Raw genomic sequence first — 13734 nt, 5'->3', positions numbered from 1 at the left:
AGGCTAGACTTTAGGGTGACCTTTCTGAGTCTAACGGTTATGAATAATTTGTTATCAAGGAAAGTGGAGATTTCTTCTTCAGGGCAGAGAAGGATCTAACTCCTCTTGGAGACCAAGCCCTCTGAGGAGTGACTGAATAACCACAATTCACTCTACCAAGCACCATGAGGTTTTAAATGCATGATACCTCTCAAACTCCAAAACACCCCGTAAGGCAGGAATATTTAGCTGTATTTACTACAGTGGAGGAAAGGGAAGCCCAGAGAAGGTTAAAGAAACTGTCCAAGAGGCAGGGAGGGGACTCAAACCCAACTTGGCTGACTCCACAAGCAGATGAAGTCTTTTCCTACAGGTTATTTTAAATCACGAGACCATTCATTTGCCTTCCTCTTTCTTCCTCTCTCCAGCTCATTGATCGTGGGTAGCATGGAAACCAAAGTTAAGTCCCGATTTTGGCTAAATCTCATCTAGGTCAACTTCCTGGAAGAGGCGGAAGGAAGGAGGTACAAAGGAGAGTAATCCTCTCTGTTGATTGGCGCACGAAGAGGAACACCCATCCTGAAGTCGGAGACCTGCCCCCGTGCGGTCCTTGTTCATCCCTTCCCCAGCTCACTGCTTCTGTCCCGTGGCACAGTCACCGTTTTCCTTTCCCCCAGCCCTTTGCTGTCTGGGCAGCAGAAGGGATTTCGATTAGACTTTGGGAAGGACTTTCCCATTCTTCCACTGAGAAGCATCTTGGGCAATTTATAGCCTTCCAAGGAGACCACGGTGTGGGTCAGGTTGTTATTTCTTGCCATTGTGTTTAGACTGAGCCCGTTCTGTTCTTCTTTGTTCTCGCTTTTCTCCCTAATTGTCTGTAGACTTCCCCGATGCAGAGCAATCACCCCATGGAGCATAGCCCCGAAGCCGAGGGGTTGAGTGGAAGCCGTGTTCTGGGGCGACGGTGATATAATCTTGAAAAAGCTCCATCTGTCATCTCTGGCCTTTTACTGTTGTAACAGCACTTATGGTCCCAGCCAACTGCTGAGGAATCTGTCTGTGGTTTAATTAGCCTATAACTCCAGCCTCCCCCACCACGCAGGAAAGCAATAAACAGCTTCCATCCTCTTAGTGGGGCTGGGCAGCCACAGCAGGGGGAGCCACACGGGGCTCGGGGCCAGGGAGGTCTTTGAGGACAAATGAAGGACTCGGGGACCTGCAGGGAAGGACTCTTCACTCGCGCCTCCCCTCCCTGCCTGGGTCATGGGAGACCAGCCAGTGTGCTCAAAGGAAAAATAACAACAATATAACAATCCCTGTATCTACAGAGAGCTTTCCATTCACCAAGAGCTTTCTCAGACACTTCTACTAGGTACCACTTGGAACCTCAGTTTCTTCTTCTGTGAAATGAGTGCTTTGGGCTCAGTGATTCCTGAGGTCTCTTCTCCATCTGGACCTTCTGTGGGTTCCACCATCCTAAGAAAATCCCCGTGATATGACTGGAGCTTGTGTCATTAGCCTCATTTTATAGTTGAAAATAACCAGGAGCTGGGAAGGGAAGCGATTTACCCTAGATCACTCAGAGAACCCTACCAGAGGCAGGCCCAGAACTGCAGGAGGTAGGAAGAGGGAAGAGATGGACCCTGGTATCTGCCTTCTTAGCTCAAGGAGATGGGAAGCAGGAGGGTAGGATCTGAGGTCCCTGAAGCGGTCCCCCTGGACCAGCATTTGAAAGGGTCTGCTCTATCACCCTGCAAGAGGATGAGCCCGGGGAGCTCGCCAGGGAGGAGCAGTATCTACCCAAAAATGTGCCCCCCCCCAGAGCCTTCCTTAGAATGTCCACTCCCCAGGGCAGTCTGTCCTGTTCACTGCTATACCCCACAGCCTAGAACAGTGCCTGGCAGGTGAGAGGTGCTCCAAAAATACCAGCGAATGAATGAGCGAACGGGCCTGGGCCCCTGTGATCCCAGGGCTCCTGGCATGATGCCCTGCGCTCTTTCTGCAGGGCCTGGACGTAGGAGCCATGTAAGTGCTGTCAGCAGACGACAGGGAAAGGCTGGGGCTTGAGAAGGAGAGCTGGATTGTTCTCAGTGGAAGGTTGCTGGTTGCCTGCAAGAGAACCCGAGGGGCTCCGAGCTGACTGCAGTCATACATTTAGATACCAGCCATTGGCTTTGCTGTCCAAATGGGGTTTCTTTCCCTCAGTGATCACTGATGTATTGTGTCCCCATAATTGCGTATTGTATTTTGGCGGTGGTGCATCCAGAGGAGATTAGAAATCCAGATTGAACCCTCCCTCCCTGGCAGAACATCTATCACACACTCTGAGGGGACTGGGTAGAGTCAGGGGGTGCGCAGATGCAACCAGAAGAAAGTGGGGAGTCACGCAGAGAAGAATTTTCTCCCGATCTCAGAATCTTTCCCGGCCCAGCATCTTCTGCTGACAGCAGTCACGTGGCTCCTGTCCTTCCCTCCAGGCCCCAGAGCCTCAGCTCCTTCCCTTCCTCTCTGGGACAGACACCACCACTCTGTCCCTTGGGGTTCTCTCTCTAGCCTGGCAGTATTGCAGCGGGGCATGTAGTCTCCCCAGCTCCCCCTCTTTGCTTCCTTCCAAAGCCAGCACGAAAACCCCTTTCCTCCCAAAAGATCATCTGCTGGGCCATTTGGGGGACAGAGCAGGGATGACAAAGGTCCCACAGGACAGGAGGCGATTGTGCAGACTCCCCTGTGGATCCTGGCCTCTCTCCTGCCTCTCCTCTCACGCCGTTACCAAGGCCTGCCTGCCCACCCCTGGCTTCCCTTTTGCCCAGAGACCCAGAAGCCGGAAAACATAACTAGGGGAGCACAGGAAATAAAAACTAAAGCCCGTTCCAGAGCCCACCTGTCTCCAGGGGCTGATCAGCTTCTGGATGGCTTCCTGCCCAGGCAGTATCTGTCTCCATGGGGTGCACCCAGGACCAGTCTAACAAAGTAGGTCCTCCCCTCAACACCACCTCTTTTTCAGAGTTTTGAAACCTGGGGTTCATGGTCGGGATCTGTGAACCCTTGAAATCGCACCACAACTTGGGTGTGTGTGGGTGTGTCTGTACTTTTTCTGGAAAGAGTTTTCAGAGCCTTCATCAGTTTCCCAAAGCCCTTTAGAACAAAAAAATTGCCTATCCCTGTGAGGGTGGGCTTGAGGGCAGAGTGGGCAGAGGGGCTGAGCTGGCTTAAATAGTAAATAGGAGTTTTGAAGTTTTTTATTGCTTTAAGCCCTGAATCACATTTTCTTTGCATGGTTGTGTGTGTGTCAGGCTGGGGTGGGGTGTCCCTTTTTCTGATGTGCTAAATGGGTTGATCATTTGCACCCAGACAGGTTTCTCATACAGGTGCGTGCACAGAATGAGCCCTCCCCAGATCACAGCTCAAATAGACAATTCAGCCGTGGAACAATCAAGGCAGGGGCCAAATGCCATCAAAGTGGAGTGTAAGCCCCATCATAACTCACTCAACCTGAGTACCCAGCACACAGTGGGTAACCTGACTGGACGCCCCACCCTGAGACTGGACACCCACCAGAGTGACCTCAGTCCTAGGCCTAGGGTTCCTTTGAACACAGCCTCTTTCCCCAAGGTCCGTGGGCTTGGGGGAGACCCAGCTGAGGCCCACTGCCAGCCAGCTGGTGAGGACCACAGGCAAATCTGCTTATTTGCTTATGATAAAGCCTTCAATCTCTGGATATTCCAGGAAGATGGTTCTGAGCTTGCTTATCTCACTGAGAAAACAGAAAGGCCTGGAGACTGAGAGGCAAAGGTGAGGTATGTTGATAAATACTGCAGCTACTCAGCCTGCTGAGACCGTATGATCTTTGTTGAATCACCTAATCTGCTCGGCTAATTATGCCCATTTTCCCTTTTCTCTCTCCCTCTTACTCTCCCTTCCTCGTCATAACGTGGCACTTCAGAAACTCCCTCGGAGGAATTTCAAGGAGCTGGCTGGGTCTCTGTGGAGTACACCACATTATCTCATTACAATCTCGCCTGGTGATCGGATTCTGTTAGCTGACTCTCTTTATTAGCAGGCAAAGGCAAACTTACGAAATACCTTTAAACCTGGATTTCCTTAACAATATATCATGGGGGAACTGACAGCTCTCACTCGCTTCCCTCTGCCAGAAAGAATTAAGATTGTTCCTAATTTAATCTCTCTTCCGCATCGGAGGCGGATATTTGTGTTTCGGCAGCAAACTTGTATTAAAGGCTCTGGGGGAGGAGGCTTTGGATTGTCACAGAACAGCTCCAGGAGGTGTGCTGTGTGTCTGCCTGCAGACAGGGCTGGCTCTGGCTTCAGGGGGCCTGGGCAGAAGTCCCCAGCACTACCCTTGATGGAACCTGCAGGCCTGTGTCGCTGCTGGGAGGAGATAAGAGGGCAGATGCACAAACCATGCCTTTGTAGTTTCAGAGTATGGGTGTTGGGGGTGATGGCTAGGCTGTCGCAGACACTGCTCATCGGAGTGCCATCTGGCTCCTCAGCCCTCTGGCCTTCTAGGAGTCAGAGTCACCAGGCTGGCTCTTGATGGGGTTCGGGCTGAGCTGTGTCCTGGCTGTATCCCAGGGGCATGGTGCCGTGATGCTGCTGGTGCCCTGCCCAGATCCCCATGCCTGGTCTGGTGCACCCATCCCTTAGTTGCTGTGATTATTGGCTACTAAAGCTCACCGCTGCCCCCCTTCTCTAGAGAATGAGCCTCAGTTGACCCCAGAGAGCAGCCACCTGCCTGAGTCCCCTTGCCCTAAGCCAACAACCAATGACTGACACAGGGAAACAAAAGACCAGGCCCCTTGCCACAAGGTGAGTCCGACTTTGTGCTGTAACTCATGCTCCTGGGCTCCCAGTGGGACCAGGCTGAAGCTGGCCTCGGCCCAAACCACATCCCTGCTTAGTTTCCTCACCTCATCTCTCCTGAGAGTGCTTGCCCAATAATGCACTTTCCCTAGGGTCTGCCTCTAGGGAACGGTTACATGTGGGATGCTTGGGTTTCTGGGTTCTGGTGAACCTCCTTTGGGGTTGGGCTGGGCATGGCAGAGACTCACTGTGGGCAGTCAAGGCTGGCAGCACCATTCAGTCAAGCCAGTAGTAGTCACTGCGGCCCCGTGGGCACTTCCTGAGGACCCTGTCCCCCCATAATGGACAGACGTGGCTGACAGTGCCTGAGCTTGTAGCCTGCCAGGCAGGGGCTGCCTGGGACGCTGGTTCCAACTCCCACTTACGGAGCACGTAAGCCTCTCTCTGAGGCTGCTCTGAACCATGACCTCTTAGATTTGCATCGCCTGGGCCAGAGCTGCGGAACCTGACCAGGGAGTGCCCTGCCAAGCACATCACATCCCCTCCAGGCGCTCTGCATGGAGATTTGGATGGCTGCAGAGGAGGTGGGGGGAAGAAGTGTGTTGGAAAATCCTATTATCTAGCCAGGCACCCATGGATAGCCCATGCATGAAACCAATTTACAAAGCGTGAGTCAAAGCCTCACGGACCGCCTGCTCTCACGGGAGCCCAGCAATCACCCTGCCCACGGCCTCGCACGTGGATGCCAGTCTCCCTCCGTCCACCGCCAGCTCCGCTGGAGAGCTGCCAGTCAGCATCCTGAGCTGCCCGGCCCCAGCTTCTGCTAATGTCGGGAGAATTTATTACTGTGAGAGAAGAGAAACACTTTGCACGATGAGTTTCTGATCTCCGTTTGGCTGATGGCTTGAGCAAGCCCAAGTGAGACTCCTTGGGCTGCAAGGCTTTTCTGAAGGTCATATGCCAGTCTGTCTTCTGTCACTGGTAGAGGCAATGGCATGGAGGCTCAGACAGTGCTTGGAATCAAGGCAAGGTACTTAACCTCTCTGAGCCCTGGCATCCTCCTCCAGAAATGGAAATACCCTTCAGAGCTGACGTAAGGACTGAATGAGGTGATGCACTCCAAAGTGCCCAGTAGGCACTCAAACAATGTTTATGATTATTTTTCACCTCAGCCAGAGTAGTTCTTACAATGGTCTAGGGAAGAAAGTGTTACTGCATTTCTTTATAGAATAGTCTCATATGACTTACAGTCAAGAAGCTCTTTTATCTAACCACAGCGACTCCTGTGGAAAAAGAACTTGTTAGTTATTCTGGTCTCAAAAGAGACCTACTCCTCCTCCTAACTAACACAGATAGAGTTCTGATGATGTGCCAGGCACTAAGGATTTCCCTATTCCTTATTCCCTATTTTCCACATTCAACTATTTAAGCCTCACTATGACCCTACGTGCTGGGGACTCTTATTATCCCCATTTTACAGATGAAAAAAACTGAGGAACAGAAAATGCCCAAAGTCACATAGCTAGTGAGTGGAAATAGGATAAGAAAATGTAGAAAAATATTAACAGAGAGGCACTGTAAGATGCTTATCCTAAATGCAATCAATCAATTCATGAGCTTTTCCCTTTTGGGGGGATCAGAGTGGGGGGTGTCTCGGCTCTGCTTCACCTGCCATCCCCTCAAATGCTCCTCAAATGGGGAGGCCCGACCCATTTTCAGGTTTGAACAGAAGTTGGGCCACCCCATCTGGGACATTCCTCAAATGTCCTGGTGGAGTGGGGAAGGCCTCAAAGAAAGGGCTGTACTGGGTCTATATATCCCACCTCCTTGCTCCAAACTGTGGCTCTGTCCCCTAGGCCATTTTCAACCAACAGGTCAGGAAGACCACGGCCAAGTCACCTCTTCCCCAGTCTCCCACTCTAGAGGCGCTGCTCCTCTTGGAGAGTGTCCATCCCCCAGGAACAGGGGCTCTGGTGCCTTCCCCAGGCATTGGAACTGTGTCTGGTCTTAGTGTGGAGGATTCTGGAGGTGACACAGAAGAACACAGTGATGAAACAGGCAGGCTCTTGACTCAAGTCAATGTTTGCCGTGCCAGAACCTCAACTTCCTCATTTGTAAAATGGGCATGAGAAATAATAGTACTTATTAGGAGATTGGGAAGATTTAATGTGCAAAATGCAGGATCTGACACATAGGTTAAGTAAACTTTGGCAATTACAGCGGCCAGGCTCAAGATTTAAAATTGCTTTTGCTTTACTGTTTGAGTCACTCGATTCATCCACAGGAAAGTTCACATTTCTGTTCCAAACAGTCATAAAGTTCAGTGCATTGAACATGTGAGGCCTTTATCTCCCAGCTTGGCCAGCAACTCTATGCCAAGCAAGAGAGGGGCAGTGGGAGGGAGGAGGGGCCTGGAGTGAGTGGGCAGGCCTGGGTACAGGCAGGGAAGATGTCCTTGGAGCGAAGATGTTCAGCCATCTTCAGGTGACTCTGCAGAGACCAGAGCTTGTTAGAAGCCTTTGCTTACCTGGCAGCAAGCCAGGCCCCGCTAGCTAACTAGGCCATCTCTGGTGGGGCTTCCAGAAGGCCTGCACAGGCCAGGCAGAGTGAATGGCATCCTGGAGACACAGGCACATTACTCTTGTCCTAGGTGGCAGTTTGCTGACTGTCTGTGCTGGACCCCTCCTCCACCCCCGCCCCCAGCTGCTGGAGAGGAGCAGGTGAGGGGAGCCCTCAGGGACTGAAGAAGGAACCTGGGCTGTCTGCAAGCCGCCAGGCACTGTGACTCTGCTCCGCTATCTCCAGAGCCAGAACCCTGACCTGGAACAATTGCCCCCTCAATGGAACGCAGAAGACCTATCAGCAGTGGATAACAGACTCTCCCCAAAGGGATCCTGCATCCCTGCTGTGACCCGACAGGATCCCATCAGCGCCTCAGCCTGGAGCTCTGCCCCAGACCTGAGCAAAGGCCTGTTTTCTTTCTAGCACGAGGGTCCTCAGAGTGGACCCTTCACCCTGTCAGGAGACCAGCGCGGACCTGGCAGACCCTCTTGAGAAACGATGCTGACCTGGGCAGAAACTAAATGAGCCAGTCAGGCCTGGTGAACTTCCAGGGAACATGGAGGGTCACCCAAATCATGTGAAATGCCGATCTGCTTTGAAAGGAGTCTTTCAGCCACACAGACAAGAAGGTACCTGCGCCTGTGGAGAGCAGGGAGATAAAACAAAGGCCTCCATTGGAAGGTGAGCAGGCGTGAGTCCTGCCTGCCTCCAGGCCTTGGCTCTGAGGAATGAAAAAAGGCAGAGAAGAGGTCATAGGCCCACCCTCCCCTGGATAGCGCTGTGGTTCTCGTGGAGCTGAATTTAGAGCCAGCAGTTCAGAAAGTGCTCCAGAGGTGCTCTCCACCTGAGCAGGGCCCACAGCTGCATCCAGGGGCCAGCCTCCACCTATTGCCTATGCCACTGGTTGGAATCACCAGGGCCCCACCCCAGAAATTCTCATTTTAATGGGAATGGGGTGTGGCCCGGGGACTGAAATTTTTAAAAACTCCCTGGGCGACAGTAATGTCACTGAGAACCACTGGGGTCCACAGGCACGTAAAGACAGCAAGGGTTCTGGATTCTGGCTTTGTGACGTTCTCCCCATCATCTCCAGCATTGTCCTCAACTTCCCCCAGTAGTTTTAGCATGACTTACTTAAAAAGTAAGTAAAAGTAATTATAAGATTATTTTGGAGGATATTGAGAAATTAAGCAAAGAATGAAGTACCTTTTGTTAATAATAGAGGATTAATTGTATACTAATTAGGTATATGATTAATTGTACTCAACAGACAACTGAGGATTGTTGATATCTCCAGAGGGGAAGGTTAAAGATCGAGAGATAAGGGATTTGAAGCAAATTACAACTGTACATCCTTGAGGTTTTGGAAAACCAGGTGACTTTTAAAAAAACTTTTTACTTTGAAATAATTATGGATTCACAGGAAGTTACAAAAATAGTACAGGGAGGTCCCACGTACCCTTTACCCAGTTTCCCCCAATGCTAACACTTTACATACCTGTATACAATTTCAAAACTAGGAAATTCTCTTTGGTAAAATCCACAGACCTTATTAAAATCACACACTTTTTGTTGACCTTTAAATTTTGGGGTTTTCATTCATTTCTTCAGAAAACTTTTATTGAGGTGCTGGCATAGGATTTATCAAAGTGTGGTCTGTAGATCAGCTGAATCAGAATCACCTGAGACACTTATTAAAAACCCAAATCCCTGAGCCTCAGTTTCATACTTACTAAATCCAATCGCCTGGGGGTGGAGCTGGGGAGTCTGTATTTTTAACAGCTTTCCCAGGAGGTTCTTAGGTTTGTAAAAGTTGGAAAGTCACTAACCTGCTCTACAGCAGGTGCTGGGCTCAGCACAGGACACACACTTAGGAAACCCTCACAGGGTAGAGGAGGAGACAGATATTAACAGCAATGACAAGAGCTGAAATAGAGCCACAAAATACAGCCACGTGCTGTAAGAGCACAGGGGAAATGTCTAATCTCTGGGCACCAGTGGGCAGGAGTTTTGTAAGTTGAGCATATTTAAATTGGGTTTTGACTGATGCATAGGAGTTAGATAGCTGGACAAGGGAGTAAAATCTCAACCAGAATTTTAGCATGTTATCTCCCTCTGCCTTTGAAGCAGACTTCCTGAAACGTGAGCTTTTAACAGCTGGGAGGCATATTATTCATCTGTGGCTCCCCAGTGCCTGGTATGCTGAAAGGGCTCCATAAACGTTTGATGAATGAAAGCATGAACACTATGGCTGACTGGATAAATGAAGAGTGGAAGGATAGAGGAATGGCTGGAGGAGACTGGGTGGATGAGTGCCCGGGTAGAGCAGAAGCAAGGAGAGCACGGCTGGAAGAGGCTGGATTCGTGGTCAGCAAGGGCTCAGCAGCCCTCTCCCCTGAGACCCTCAGGGGCAGAGCCAGAACCCACTGTGAGAAAATGCAGCTCGGCTGCATGGAGAGCACCGTCATCCTGTACAGTTAAGCCCTGAACACCCCAAGGCCCCTTGAAGTCAGCTGACTTTGAGTTTGAGTTAAGTGGCCTTCGCCCTGGGGAAAAAAATAAAAAGACATTTACCCTGCAAGCACTCTCCTGCTCTCTTAATAAGTATATTAATTTTAAATGCCAGAGACAGACTCGTAAACTCTCCTTCTTGGAGGATTATGGCCACAGCTGCGCCTTCTGGGGAGCGCTAAGCCCGGCCACTCCCGCTCCTATCGGCAGAGAGGGTGGGAATGGGCCGCGTTACAGGCGAGGCTTGCAAAGGTCACTCCTGCCACGTTGGATGTGGAAGGAGCGGAGGAGTTCTGCTTGCTCTTTATTCGCTTTTTCTCTCTCTTGCTGGGCCTGGAAAGTTGTGAGGGTTGCCTCCGGGTTCCGGCACTGGATCAGAAGATCCCAGAAGGAGCTTCCGAAACAGGGTTTGTGGGGAGGTGAGGCATGTCTGCCTGGGGGGCAGAGGAATGGCTGCCGGGAGATCTCAGGTCTGAAGAACCCAAAGCACCACCGAGGGCCCTGTCTGCAGTCCTCCTGGGTCAGACTCCTGGGTGGTGGGAACCCCAGCCTGCTTGTCATGTTTCTCAAGTGACTCTTAGGCACACTGAAGTTTGAGAACTAAGCTATGAGGAAACTTTCTCCCCAAGACTGTACGTATCTAAACAATGTCAGCTGGCAGTAGTAGGAGGTGCTGAGGTTTAAAAAAAAAGGATGCTGGTCTTGAAGCTGAAACACACTCCCATCCCCCAACCCATTCGTCAATAAAAGGGAATTAAGTGGCTGTCCCAATAGCACTACCCACAATGCAAAGCGGCCTTACCCATGACAGTAGATGTGAGCAAATGTGAAATCGGCAGGTGATTTTGTCCTTTGCATCAATCAGAGAAATCATAAGAGAAAAATGAACAGTAAGATTTTCCGGGACAAATAAACACTCAACCTCTGCTATTGTGTAGAACATATTAAACATTTTTTTAAAATTTCTCTTCTGTTTCAAAACTCATTACTTCTGTTACCTACAAAGAAGATTCAAGCTTAAAACTACCTGGAAAAAGAAAGGGGCGGGAGGGATTAATAATCCCTTCCTCAGAGGGTTGCTTGCTGATTAAAGGGAAGTTCTAAACAGAGTGCCTGGTGCCCAGAGGTCTGAATGTTAGTTGAGGTTGGACCAGGCATTGAAAAGAAGTACTGGTCCTAATGCCTGCATCTCGGGCCTGAAAGACATCAGACAAGCTTAAAGAAATTCATGCGGTGGCACCCTGAAATTTGCAATCTACATTACGTATGTTTTCGATTCCGCAGCTGGGCTCTTTATGGATTCTTTTTTATAAGTGTGTACACAGAGCTTTCAGGCCAGATAGGTCCCACCTGACCTCAGCTGTCCACTTGACATTTTTAATCAAGCATTTTGTTTTACTTAATGATCTTGTGTGCTTGGTCTCACAGGGCCTTGTCTCCTACCAGTAAAGAATGTGAGAATCTTTGTTGAAATGTGAAAAGCTAAGGCCTTTTTTTGGATGAGCTACCTGCAGGGAAAGAAGGAGGAAGGAGGTTTCAACAGTTATTCAAGTCAAAAGAGCATTAACCAACATAAGAGTCCGCGTTGCAAACTTTGCAGGATTGGTTTATGGCAGAATATATTAGAGTATGTTATCAAGATCGTTTCTTTTCTTCATTCTTGTGTCGACCCCATTGCTGGGTGGAAGACACTTGTCAAACAGACTCACTGAAATACTTTCTCAGCGCCAAGAGATGCCAACATGTTGATGCCCTGTGATTCATTACAATTTTTTTCCTGAAGAAATCTGAACACAGAGAACTCAAAGCTTTGGGGGAGTGGAGTGGGGAGGATACATTCTGATTTGTTCTAGGACACAGACTTTCAGACTCAATCGGGCCATGAGGATGGAGCAGATGACAACCAGAAACTCATTTCCCATTGATGAGATGTCCCAGCTCAGTAGAATCCCTATTTTAGAGAATTGCAGAGCTATTTGGTAGAAATAAAGTCAGTTTCGAAAGTGATTCACAGATTTGGATGAGCAGGAGGCCTTCTCTCAGGTTTGGGGGTCATTGTTTGGGGTCCAATGGCAGGGACATTCTGAATGTCAAATCTTGGTGGCTCCACAGATCCCCAGAATTTGTGGACCCAAACGTGTGGCCCTGAGGCCCATCTTCGGGCAATGGCAAGTTCTAGGAAAGCATCTTCTTAAACCTGAAGGCAGAAATGAACACAGTCCACTGTTCCTTTAAGAGTTTCAGGCATTAAAAAAAAAAACAATATTCTCAGCCACTTAATCAAAACTGATCGATGACAAGCACCAGGCTGATAATTGTGCACTTCAGAAGGACTAAAATTAAGTAAATGGGGTGTTGGCTTTTTTTTTGCCCTTCAACATCTGTATTGCTGCTAAAAATCTATACTTTTAAATATACTTCACCACTGTTATTCATTAAAACTGCATGCAGCCTGTACTTACAGGCAGAGGGCACACTGAAAAAACTGGGCGTCTCGGGGCTAATGCGCTGCCAGCAAGCAGATTGCTGTGCCCTTACATCTGAGCAATATTAAGCTTGAGGAGCGAAGATGTTCAGAAGGCTGGGCTGGGCTAGCTCGTTCATAAACCTGGCAGAACTTGGTCAGTGGACCACAGAGAACCGATTGGGGTCAGACTGGGACTGCAATGAAGTGTCAGGCAGAAGTCAGTGGCAGGGACTTCAAGAGGTCACTTTCACGTTCAGTGATGGGCCATCATTCCCCTCCTTGCGGTTCCTGCTCCCTGCCTGGCCTGCAGTTGCCCCTGGGTCTTGAGTCCTCCCTGGGGGATTCTCAGTATATTGTTCCTTAGCCCTTTCTCCTGGGGTCTCCGATCCCACATCTGCCAGCCCCATGGTTCTGCAGGTCTGTCCCCTGTATGAGCCGTTGTCATCTGCTCCCGCCTCCTCTAGACTGTGCTGGCTTCCTCCAGGCCTCCTCTCCAAGTTATCTCCAGAATAGTCACTGTCTGGGGGAAAGTGTCCTTGGATGCCCACCGTTTTCCTATGGTTCTATCAAAGATAGATAGATGGACCAAATGGTGGTGGTTACAAGCAGAAGTTAAGTTCGTGGGCAAAGTGTGCCCCAAAGAAGCAAAGCCTAGAATGACCCATTTCAGGCAGTGGATTCACATCCACACTTGCCCTGTGCCTCTGGCCATGGAGAGAGAGGCTTCTCCTGCACTGCGCTCTTGGTTGGTTCAGCTGACAGAGAGGCAGGAAACAGGACCCAAAGATCTGGGGCTGTAGCCAAAGAGTTTATAGCGCTGCAAAGAATTGCTTTGATCGTTCCTCTTTTGTCTTTATAATTCATTAAAGTGACATATGCTTCTCCAGAATATTACTTTATCTGTTTAATAGAATCTTTTTCTCTAAAATCTTTGGGTAAAATTTATGCCTTAGGAAAATAGGTACCTCCCACCATATCACCATCTAGACCCTGGGTTAGAGTTCCCTGTTTGAGGAACATTGACACTCATTATTACAATTAATCTTCACCAGTAAAGCAGTCGTGACCATAGTGCAGGTGAGGAAACTGAGGCTTACAAAGGTTAAATGACTTTTTTGAGATCATCCAGGACTTGGATGAAGATTAGTCCCACAACCCCATGCCTCCCTCTGCCATTCAATTAAAGTATTTTTCTTTCCTATTTGGCAGGCAGCCCTTGTCACTCACAGAAGCAGCCTGGAACTTCGAGGCTGTTCAGGACATTCAGTTTTCAGATGCTCCCCCTGCCCCCATCTTGTCCCTGCAGCAGCAGACATGGCACGCAGCTGACCTGTCACTTAAAAGCAGCAGCTGGAAGTTCAGAGGAAATGGAGCCTCCGTTCCTCCCTTTACGT

The sequence above is a fragment of the Balaenoptera physalus genome, assembly GCF_965194825.1.
Source record: "Balaenoptera physalus genome assembly, chromosome: 10".
NCBI lineage: Eukaryota > Metazoa > Chordata > Mammalia > Artiodactyla > Balaenopteridae > Balaenoptera > Balaenoptera physalus.
This window is presented reverse-complemented; position numbering follows the sequence as displayed.